The 12705-nt window shown below is 38.5% G+C and overlaps 1 pseudogene across 1 annotated transcript in view; it reads right to left on the bottom strand.

Annotated features, from left to right (window-relative positions):
• LOC310890912 (nuclear pore complex protein Nup153-like) overlaps positions 1–12705 on the bottom strand; it is an 89796-nt pseudogene that overhangs the window by 71669 nt on the left and 5422 nt on the right. The window contains exons 6-9 of the transcript in view: positions 11649–11759; positions 11473–11511; positions 11320–11373; positions 8362–8505 (exon numbers count right to left, since the gene is read on the bottom strand). The product of the transcript in view is annotated as a nuclear pore complex protein Nup153-like (transcript). The remainder of the gene's footprint in view (positions 1–8361; positions 8506–11319; positions 11374–11472; positions 11512–11648; positions 11760–12705) is intronic.

Genomic DNA, 12705 nt, shown 5'->3' with positions numbered 1-12705 from the left:
ACCACTTAGAATAGAAGGGGGCAGATGCACCCTAACAAACGCAGCGCTTAATGTAATGCTCTCCTACATTCATATTTATAGCAGATACTCTATTAACCATAAGTCGTGTGTTGGTTTTTTTTTAATAAAAAATGCTAGCGTATTTTTTGCAGCATCTTTTTAAAAGGAGTTCATTATCTCTCCAGGATTTTTTAGAACGTCTAAGACGCTTCCTTCCTTTAAGACGTGGGCAGTGGTGAAGGGACCACCAGCAAAATCTTTGACCTCCTCTTTCTGTGTGTTGATGTTGGTTGAGGTGGTGGTGTCTTTTGAAACAAAAGAAAACAAAAACAGCTTTCACAATGTGACCTAGTTAGAGCAGATTATACTCACTTTTGTTAGAAACAAGAATTTCCAGCTTTCATGCTTCTCACATAAGAATCTTCACAAATTCTACTTACTTTGCAATGCTTTATGATTACAAGCAAAACAAAAAGCAACAAAACAAAAAAAAAATATAAAAGCAGATCTGTCACTGGAAAAATACTGCAGAAGTCCAACACTGCCTGGAATTGCTAGCATGCGCAGACAGGACAGATTGAAGATTTAATAAAGAAAAAAAGGAAAATCAGCACTTCAGATCTGAAGTGCTAAAGTTTCAGTTACCTAGGGTAAGAAAGGGCGTCACTGGAGTACCACTGGGTCCAGAAAGTTCTGCCGATTTTACAACGGGAACACTAAATGTAAACCCAATCTGCTATGAACAAGAGAGGTTTTTCAGATTCTCAAGCCACAGGAACTTCAATCGAATGCACACACAAAACCAAATCTGAAAGCTGCTCTTCACATTTGTAGCACGCATGCTGAATGACAAATTATAAGCCAGAAGCCTACATACTTTTCTCCATCAAGGCAGATTCTGCTTTAGTGTTCTGCAACAGCCTACTAAATGCCTAAGAAAAAAAGTCAAGCTCCTTTATTATTTTACTTACAGAAGACGTAGGTAGCACTTCTGCCTCAGTAGATTTCACAACTGGAGATGAAAACGCAAACTCAGGACTGCTAACAGTACTTGCTGGTTGTATCTGTATTTTCAAAAGAATTAAAGGTTTATATTTAAGAGCAACAACTACCTGAATTCACTACCCAACAGAAGTCCCGCAGTGACGTCGAAAAACCTGATGTTTGAGTTATTTTGCAGATAAAAGTAATAATAAAACACAGGGAAGTTTCCAAGTGGGTATAGGACAATATCTTCAAAACCAAATTCCAGAAACTGAGAGGAAAAGCTGGAGATGCTACTTAGGTCTAAATGCACGGAAAAGCAAGCCAGGAAGCTGAAGAACGGCAAACTCAGCCCAATGATACTCCAAGAACTTCAGCAAACACCTCAACATGTTAAAGCAGCTGTCTACTTCAAACCGTACAAAAAATATTTCAAGTACTCTGGAACAGATTAATGTTTATTTTATTGCAATAATATGCCAATTATTGCACCCTAGGCTCATTCTATGTGAGGCTTATATGACCACGTTACCTCTAATTTAATAACTTAAATAAAGTTGTGGTTTAACCATTGCAGGCAACTAAGCACCACACAGCCACTCGCTCACTCCCTCCAAGTGGAACAGGGAAAAGAACTGGAAATAAAGAAGTAAAGTTGTTAAATTTGAGGTAGCATTAATGACTCATCGCATGTAATGGCTACCTGGAAAGACAAATGCCATAACCCTGTACATACTCCCCACTCCTTCCCCTTCTTTCCCCCAGCATTTATTGCTGAGCACGATGCTAAATGGTGTGGAATATCCCTTCGGTCCTCTGGGCTCCGCTGTCCTGGCTGAGTGCCCTCCCAGCCTCTTGTGCATCCCCGACCTCCTCGCTGGCAGGGCAGCGTGAGAAACAGAAAAGGACTTGTCACTGTGTAAGCACTGCTCAGCAACAGCTAAAACACCAGTGCCTTACCAACACTGTTTTGCTCACAAATCTGCAACACAGCATCATCTACTACGAAGAAAATTAACTCTACCCCTGCCAAAACCACTATAAATAACTTGGCATAAAGTCCACACCCCCCTTCCCCCGCAGACTTCCACAGCATTTGAAGCAGTTATACAATCACGTTAAATGGGAGTTGGCAGGCTCTAAGACTGAGAGAAGCAGAATCAAAACATTTATGCCTTTTTCCCCAAACTGGCATACAACCCCAATTCATTCAGCTGCATAGAAACTAATATTTGTTAGTTTCATGAGCACCACAGAAAAAGTCAACTCGCAATAAAGCAGTATACTCATTGTAAACATTATTTATAGCATAAAGATTTACCTTGCCCGCCGCCGTCGCTGCTGCATCTGCCATGCCTGCCGCCTCCGTTGAATTTGCCACGCTTGTCGTTGCCGCTGTTGACCTTGATATGTCCTTTGTCATCAGCAGGTATGGCATGCCCGCCGCCATTATTGGACATGTCAAGCCTGAGGGCACTGTTGAACACGTTATGCCTGACGTCGCCGTTGTATAAATCATGTCCTCCACCTCCTCCTCTGATAGATCTGTCAAGTCCTCCACCTCTGATGGATCTTTCATGCCCTCCACCTCTGATGGATCTGTCATGCCCTCCACCTCTGATGGATTTGCCATGCCCGTCGCAGCTGCTGGAGTTGCCGTGCTCATTGCTGCTGTTGAAACAGCGCTCGGTGACGCTGAGACAGCGCTACTACCAATGAAACTAGAATTGAACTGAGGCAGCGATGCAGCACTGATGGGTAGGGGTATGTTCGGTAGCACTGGTTCCTCCACTTCCTAAAGTTGCAAATTTTAATTTTTCTTATACAAGACATACTACTTTCTCACCCCATCGCACCCAATTTATTAACAAAATTAAATAGAACAAAAATCCATACAAATTAAGAGAAAGCAAGTTTCCAGAAGAAATCCCGATCTCCCCACCTCTGTCTACCACGTCATTTTAATTTATGGCAGGCCTGCTTCCACATTATACTCTATTCAACAACTGTACAGCAAGAACACTGAAAGTTAACTCAAAACCTGTGCAGAACAGAGACGCACAGATCACATTTTTTTTCTTTCTTTTCTATACTTTAGTCATCAAAGCTCTGGAGAAGCATCATCCTTTCTAACTACCCTCGCATGGCTTCAATTAAGAGTACACTCTCAAGACAAGTGAGAAAGTGTTCCTCTTGCAAAATTAGGCGGGATAGCTGCCAAAGTTTCTAAAGTCATTACAGCAGTGAACGTGGAAAAAGGTAATGTTTAAAGAAGCAGGTAGGTTCAACAACCAAACTAAACACAAAAAGCACCAAAGAAAGTCAGACTAGCAGCACTGAAGATTGTGTTCTGGTAAATACAGTCTATACCATGTATCAGGATGCAAATATAAAAATCAGAAAACAGCCTCTTAACAACTTCAATTTTCATCCCTGCCACTTACTTTATTTGATTACTAAGATTGGATGAGTTATGTTTTAAATGGCATAGGAAATCTGACCAAAATTTGTACAGTACTATCATGATCTACTTAGAAATGACTAGGCAGGGATGTAAGTTGGTACTACTGATATTCAGTGCATCCTGTAGCTTACATCTGTTTCACAGTTTTGATTTGAAAAGTTTATGGAACTTTTGATATTTGGACCATTATTTTATTTGCGTTACAGGAATAAACAACAGTGTTTATGATTTCTTTATATTGCATCATCTGGAAGTCCCATTTAATGATTTGAAACTTAAATTAACTTAAATACTTAATATTAACTTAATATTAATTAAATACTTAATGTTAACGTAAATACTTAAATTAACTTACAGGCAGCTTATATAACATCCAATAAAAGAAAAAATAATCTGAATATTCATGGTCATAGTTTTATGGAATAGATTTTTCCTATTAAAATGAGAAAAAAACTCTCTCACAATGAGTTTGGTGAGTATCAAAAACTGAGTCATCGTTAGCAGACATGCAGAATGCTCTCTTCTACTACTCTTTTTCACACTCTTGGCCTGTATCTTTCTGTATGACTTAAATATGAAACCAAAAATTAAGCTTTTTTTTTCTTTTTATACTTGGCACTCGTTTCAAGTATCATTCCTGTAGAAAAACTATACAAACCTTCACCAAAACTTCTCTTCTTAGGACTCATTCATTCAATTGCTAACGAGAAATGTTATAGTTTGAAGAATCTCCAAGGTAAGAGAATTAAAAATTTCAAAATTACATAAGCAAAGTTCAGGTATTCAAACACAGGAAATCAATTGGAGCCTGCTCTGAAACCCACAAGAAAACAAAAACAATGCAAAAATAAAGCGGTATTGTTATAATTTACTATGATGCAATAAAACTGACACACTTAGCTAGTTACTTCAGTAAGCTCAGTGACAGCAATTAATTTAAGAGTCACTTACCTGTTCTTGTACAGCTCTTGATAAATAGTGTATTCCTCTTTCCCTTCTCATTTTGCCACCTCCGCTACTCACTCCTGAAGACAGACCATTGGACGCAGCAGTACTGAATTTGTAGCTGGTCACATTGCTAGCACACGACAGTACAGAAGTTGGGGGAAACAAGAGAAAAAAAAATTACCAGCCAAATTTTTTTTTCAAGATATTAGAGCTGTTATTAGTCCTAGAATTGAAACCTGCTGATCAGAAAAAAACTAAAGCTGTCTCACAAATTGCTAAACGCTGGTAAATACTTGATGTTCTAAATAGGAAAAACTTTATTAACAGCAGCAATGAAAAGGACATACATAAGTGCACCGTTCACACGGGAACAATGACTAAGCCAGAAGACCTGAAATAGAAGAGCTGATTTAGATTGTTATTTTCCAGTGCTTCCTTTAAATAGGACTGGTTCTCTGATTCTGCGATGCACGTGTATCTTTTGCAGGGATATAAAAGAACAGCTCACAAAAATACAGAAAGAGTGCACATATGCACACATACACATGGGAAACACTGCCAACAGCTCTGATAGAATAGGGACGCCTTAGACTTGTGTGGCAAGGTAATATGGCCTAAGCTTCAGAAGCAGCTCTGGCTTTCATGTGGCCATCAGCAGGAACAGCAGAGGTGTTTGGGTATGCCAACATTCCAGAAGTCTTTTCAGACATGAATACAGATCCCTTTTGTAAGGCATACAAAGGCGTTTTTCTGGTACTTAAAAAAGCCTAGCTCAAAACCAGAAAGATATCCTAATCCAAGAGCAAATGGGGAAAAAATAACCCAAACCAGAAGTGGAATAGGGAATAACTCTAACAAAAGTACTATGGCAAGAAAATGAAGTATGCCTGGAAAAACCGTGACATCAAAGCTTATCTTGCAGCCAACCAGTCAGTCAGTACAGAAGTGCATTAGATCGCACTGGAAGACACCAGGTCAAACTCCCACAATACTGAGGAGGAGAACTGGTCTAAACTTGTCAAATACTTGACAACAGCCTGCTTAGCACTGTAACTGCATAGAGGAAGACAGATCCCTAAGGCAGATGCTCAGACTTTTCTCTAATCCAAACTGTCAATCCATTAGAATTCTGAAAAAAGTCTTACATCAAAATAGATCTTCATTCAGACAACTATCGCTTGCCCATAACAGCCCATATTCCTCTTTCTGTTAACACCTGTGAGCTTCAAGGGGGCAAAGACAATTGTCAGCCTTCAAGCAAGTCTAATCTACAATTGGACTCAGGTTTAAAATATATACACACACACACACACACATAGATATATAGCATTGGTGGGCCAGAGATTTACTGAGTATTCCAACTCAACTGTCCAAAGGGACTCTTGCCAGCAGATCAGTGTGGTGCTCCTGCTCCAGAACATGGCACCCAACAGAGACCAGCATCACAAAAAACACTACCACCACTACCTACTCTACAAACAAAAGGTAGGGCACTGCAATAAACTTTGTGAACGAAATCAAAAGCAGTATGAGTTTGCTCTATCTCCTTCCTAAATGGAGAAGTAGAAAGGAGTTCTAACAGAGACAATTTAGAACAGTTTGAAAAAAACATAATTACAACCCAGCACCTGATTGCACCTGTACCAGAACCTTAAAGCCAGTCGCTTCCACCCCTGAAAAGGTGGTTGTTGTGAAGTCCAACTTTTAGATGCCAAAACAAAGTGTTGAGTTCTTTCTGCAAGCCAAAGAATGCCCATGGTCACATAAGAATTGCTTGGCAGATGAGCATAGAGTCAACAAAATTCCCTGCTACTGTTCTTTGAAAAGAGCGACCCCCTAAAAACCGAGTGCAAAGTCCCTTAACTCAAGCATTATTACCCAAAACACCATTTACCCAGAAGGAAGAGCCATCAATATTATCTGGAGGATAACTCATTTGACCTAAACCAAGAAAGCAGTATAACACAAAGCAGTCTCCTCAAGAAGAAATTCAATTAATTCTGCTGGATTTTTTTTATTTTAGAGATGAGTTAGCATTTGGCCTCAAATGATTCTAAAGAACACATGGTCTTCATGTGAACTCAAAGCAGACAATTAACTTCATCATGAAAGGAGTATTAAAAAAAAGAATAATAAATCATAAATCTTCCTCCATGTTTTTGCTTAAAAAATAAAGAAAAAAACACATCAATAAACATCCTCCTGAACTGTAACTCACTTCCCCTACTTCACCTTCTAAAGAATACTTCAGAAAGAATCATCCCATTAGGACAGAGCTTTCAAACTGCAAGCAATTAAATAGCTAAAACTAATAGCTTTTCCCCTAGGGAACATTAGGAGGGACAAATTATTTTGTTATAAGTAAACTGAGTTATAAACCATGAAATATCTGTCAAAGCAAAATTTGTAACGCTACAGATTTAGTTAAACTACAAAATGAGCCATATTTCCTGTAGAAGGAAAAAATTAGGCCTCCAATAGCAAAGATCCTTTCTGTGGATACAGAAAACGTGCCTCATTTCCCATCTTCGTATCCTACTCAGAAGATAAACTTGGGATAAAAAGTGGTGTATCAGTACTTTTATTCTTGCTCATCTTCCTTCCGTTCATAAAAACAACAATTTTCTCAAAGTTATATTGATCTTCAAACACAATCCAGACTTTGCAGCTCCCTCAAAATACAAAATTTTCATTGGATTTCCCATTCCTTTTACTGAGAACTGTCACCACCTTTCAGGTGCAGACCGTACTGAAAAAGGAGATGTCTTTCTTCCTTCAAGTAAGTTTTAAATTAATAGATGTCATACCTTTCAGATGGTTCTGCTCGCTGTTCTGCAGGCAAAGTCTTCTCTCTCATCCCCTGCAAGTTAAGTTTAGTTCAAGACTTAGCTGAATATGTACAGAATACACAAAGTACCAACAACCACTTTATGTGGTTTTTTGTGGTTTTTATTTTATTTATTTATTTTTAATTTTATAGCACTGAATACACCTCACCTACTTAACGTTGTTCCCTAATTCAGCATTGTGGGTACAGTTCAGTTAAATTTTGGGGCTAAAGTAAGCACACTGCTTCACTCAGCATTGAGGACAAACTGATAGAACACTAAATCAAATTTGTCAAATCCTCTAACAAAGAAAGTAATTATTTTAAACAAAATGACAAAAATTGTGTGTGTGGGGGGGAGAGTTTTCATCAAAACTTGTGTTTACCAACCCCGTAAAAGGGACATACTTTTCTGTTTTCTGTCATTTATGAACAAACAAGGAAAAAAAAAACCTCTACCCCCCTAAAAACTAAGCAGTTGCTGCTACATTCATTTTAGAACTTTACCAAATGGAGATTGTGCTGGCTAAACAATACAGAGATTGAAAGAGTTAAAAGCAATAAGCAACCAGTATTACTGTCCACTTTGATTTCCAGCCTAAGAAGCCCATACACTTAACACGTGGTCATTTGTACACTCAGACTGATACTGGAAACACAGATGTTTTCGCAGAAAGAGATGCCCATTTAATTTTATGGAAAATTTATTAGACTCCATCTACTCCAAAGCAATCAAAACCGATAACTCAGCACATTGTCAGAACTCTCACTTGGAGCACATAGCTCACCTGGAATAGTTTACACAGAACACGAGCATGTTTCATCAGTGACAGCTTTGTGTACATGAGAATATAAAAGGAAAACATTTCTGTCTTTTAATATTCTTTCACTGAGAACAGGATGACTCAATAGCACATCATGACATCGTGAAAACAACCACAAGACACTGAGTGTTCCAAAAACAGAATTAAATCCATAAAAGCTCAATCTATTTCACAATGGTTCCCACTGCCTTAAAGCTCGCCTCAAACATACTATCAGTACTTTTTGCAAAGATAGGATAACAATTGGTTTGAGAAACATTCCAAGACTGGAAAAAAAAAACAGGCACATAAGGACTCAAAAATGTACTCACTTGGAACTTTGTGTCTACTCTCTGGCAAATTTTGCTGGACTGAGTAGTTGAAGTCGGTGATGGTTCAGAATACCGCGTATAACGCATCGGTTGACGGTTTACCGTTGGTGTCACAAGTCTCTTAACAGGTGGAGGCTGGAATGCATTCTGGGATTCCAGTTTTGAAAGGGAAACAGCAATCAATTTATCCTTACGTCCACCCAAATTAATTCCAATATTTATTGATGAAAACAAATTACAGAACTATAAACCTCCCCCCATCGGTCTTGGCACTCAGTGAATACGATTTGAAAATTCTGAAGACCGTTCAACTTGTAGAGGGAAATCACCAGAAAACCAGTAACGAAATCCATAAAGCTATATATAAGTAGCCAAAGTCTGACTGAATTCCATTTCAAAATTTGGCAGTTAGCTTCATAGACAAAATAATTCATGCTACCATAATTAAAATAACCCATGTTCCTAGAATATGCTCCTATCTTTTCCTCTGCCCACACTGTGATTTTTTTTTTTCAGTAGCTTAATTCATTAATTTAACATTCGAAGTGTTAAGCAACTAATTATACAGGCTTCTGGGCTTCACATCCCCTACATTTTCCCTCTTCAAAGTTACACAAACAATAGAACACACTCAAAAAAACCAACTTGTCAGTCTTACAATAATCTCATTCATTAAAATATGATCCAATGCTTTACATGTGCATTAGATGCACTTCACGTAGTGGGTTTGACTTCCCTTTTCAAAGCATTTTCACAGACCAGAGTTAATTTTTAACACAGACCACTGCGTGTTCTGCAAAACTGACTTAACTGAACTGTCAGACAGAAAACAAACCCTAAAGGCTACAAGATTTACCGATGGCTCCGCCTGCGGTCTTAAGGATCAGAAAATACAGTCTTAGGAAGCATGCTATTGTTCAAATCAATACCAACAGGAAATTTTTGTTTACGCTGCAGCTTTAATTTCACAGTATCTCCCAGCTCTTAGTAATAGAATTCACACTCTCTCTAAAGTATATAAAAATACATCTTTCTAAAAAATATTACATTCAGTTTGAAACCTTGAATAAGACATGTTTTATGTAAGTTCACAAATCTACTTCGAGTGAACGACGGTTCATTGCTGGTTTTAAAGGTAAAAAAGAAAAATATTAATTCCCCCAGTTAGGCATTCAATACACCAAGAGCTATTCTGCCTGGTACAGCTCCTTGAAATAAGAAAAATACCACATCACTGCTACCCACTGCAGAAGTTTAGCCTGAGTGCACAAGTGTTCCGTCAACCGCATGTTCACTTTAGCAGGAAAACACATGATCGTCTCCTCAGCAAATAATTGCTTCTCATCACGGGCTACCCTTCTCCCGCCACCATTATGAATTCTAGTATTATGAATAGACAATCTATCTCCTTTCACCCACTGACAGCTGCGTGCAACATTCATTTAGTGGCTGACAATTTCAGGCTCTCTGTTGCAAATCTGGCAGATCTTTCTTAATGCCTTATCACAGGTGTATTGCTATAATATAACTGAGAATTCACACCAGATTTGGTTTTAGTTATTTGGATAATATTTATGATATACTTCACTTCTCCATGCCCTTGTAATTTGGCAGATGGTGAAAAGATGGTTCAGGAAATCTGAGATGTTTGTAAACTCTGAAGTGATTGTAAACTTAATTATACATCCATCCAATCAAGGAATTAGCACAGAAACTTCTTGAGACACTGTCCCTTTGCTCATTAGAACAGAAGATGAAAAGTTTGCACATCTTGTTATTTCCTTCAGTCACCTGATCTTCAAGTGGTCATCTAAGGGTTTTGTAATTTAATAAGCCCAAGAATACCCCTAACTAAAGTCATCAAAAAAAGATGACTAGTTTTCATTTTTTAAAGAAAATGAAAGGAAATCATGCTTTACCACAGCATTATCACCAGTTCTGTGCTACCTCCAAATAGGAATTTAGGAGCGTAAGATTTATAGCGTCGGAAAAGAAAAAGAAAAAAAAAAACCTCTACCCCCCTAAAAACTAAGCAGTTGCTGCTACATTCATTTTAGAACTTTACCAAATGGAGATTGTGCTGGCTAAACAATACAGAGATTGAAAGAGTTAAAAGCAATAAGCAACCAGTATTACTGTCCACTTTGATTTGCAGCCTAAGAAGCCCATACACTTAACAAGTGGTCATTTGTACACTCAGACTGATACTGGAAACACAGATGTTTTTGCAGAAAGAGATGCCCATTTAATTTTATGGAAAATTTATCAGACTCCAACGATGGTTCATCGCTGGTTTTAAAGGTAAAAATGAAAAATATTAATTCCCCCAGTTAGGCATTTAATACACCAAGAGCTATTGTGCCTGGTACAGTTTTGCAATTTAATGATACCCCTAACTAAAGTCATCAAAAAAAGATGACTAGTTTTCATTTTTTAAACAAAATGAAAGGAAATCATGCTTTACCACAGCATTCTCACCAGTTCTGTGCTACCTCCAAATAGGATTTTAGGAGCGTAAGATTTATAGCGTCGGAAATTAACAATTTTCCTCCTCTTTACTTTGAATGGTGATAAAAAGCACAAAAACTAGTTTTCTGTGCCCGAATGAACACGGAAGTCTGTACAAAGTCTATATGACCACTCAATCAGTATTTTTCTATTTGTGATCATTTCTTCAAGAGAAAACTTGCCTCAACAGGAATTTTAATATGCAGCTTCACCCCAAGTTGGGGGACAAGATAAAACGACTTGGTGTGTTCTAGAGTTGTTGCTCTCAACTTACAAAGATAACATAATTCTTAACCTGAGTAATCTTCACAGCCCATCATCTACTGTGGATACATGCCAATATTAACTTGATTTGATGTCTATGTTGTCACTGAGGTTTGAGAAAATTTTTCTAATAGTGATAAAGCATTGAAAAAGTTATCTACCTCAGCTTAAGACATTATTGGTTCTTACCTTTCTTCGTTTGGACTGGAAGTCAGTAATATCCAGTTTATCTATGTCCGGAGGCTGAGGAAAAAACAAAGCATAACTATTAGAGGGCAATTTTTTTCTCCTGAGAGAGAGGGTTCCCTGCAACAAAAATGTGGGGGTTCATGGTCAACTTACACAACACAGGAGCAAAACAGATGCCATTCTTTTAGCATCCTGTTGAAAAAACAGCGCAATAAATTAAACCGGCCACAACGTAAGGAAGAACAATTTTATCTTTATGCTTTGATGGCACATTTACTAAGTTTTATAAACACATGAAGCAAAAACAGATTAAAAGAAGTGCTATTTACCAACAAAGGGCTTGACAGCTTCTCCACTGCCTCCAAGATGCGCCGTGCTGAGGTACTCAAGGTAGCGTGGGACCGCACAGTTTCTTGTCCAGCTTTCGCTCTCTTTTGTGCCTGAAAAATTAGCATTTTAAGTGTTACAATGGTCAATTCTGAGCTAAAGAGGCATGTATTTTACGTCCCAAGGCTACACTGATGATACAATCAATATATTCTGATGACAGAGAAAAATGCAGTCACTGGGAGTTTAAGCCATAAAGAAGAGAATACATTCGGAGTTTAATGAAGTTTACCTTGGGCCTCAGTGCATCTTGCACGTGCTTGTTGCACGAGCAATAAAAGAACTCCGTACTTGTAAAAGGTCAAGACGGATGATGCTAGGACTGCTAAGGCCTCCGAAGCAGTAATCAGGGAAACAGAACTCAAGAAAAGGCTTGTGGTACAGAAAGCATTTTCAGTAACAACACAGACCTCAGAGTTTCACGATGGTCTAAGTGTACCATCTTAAAATCAGTGTATACAATCATAACCAGGAACTAGTTTTACTTCTCTCTTGCTTCCTCCCTTCCCCCAAGATTAAAGTTGGCTGCAAATCTTTGTCTTAAAAGATAAAGATCTGATTTAAACTGTAACAGATCTAAACATTACACTGAAAAAGTAAACTGTTTATTTGCACCACCCAACTTCAAATATCAGTCGAAAACTTCCTTTGGTGTGACTTTTTTTCTTCCCAGGTTAAACCCCTCATATAACCACACTGTGCTTATCACACGATGTGAAGACAGGAAGCAGACCACGCAGCATGTAAAAACACAAGTGAGACTCACAGAACCACAGAATGGTTAAGGTTGGAAGTGACCTCTAGAGATCGCCTGGTCTACCCCCCCGCTCAAGCAGGGCCACCCCGAGCAGGCTGCCCAGGACCATGTCAAGTCAGCTCTTGAAGACCTCCAAAGAGGGAGACTCCACAGCCTCTCTGGGCAACCCGTGCCAGGGCTCCGTCACCCGCACAGTGCAAAAGCATTTCCTGATGCTCAGACAGAGCCTCACGTTTCAGTTT

Source organism: Anser anser (assembly GCF_964211835.1).
Source record: "Anser anser genome assembly, contig: HAP1_SCAFFOLD_101, whole genome shotgun sequence".
Classification (NCBI taxonomy): domain Eukaryota; kingdom Metazoa; phylum Chordata; class Aves; order Anseriformes; family Anatidae; genus Anser; species Anser anser.
Note: the sequence above shows the minus strand (reverse complement) of the source record. Positions and strands in the feature narration are given on the sequence as shown.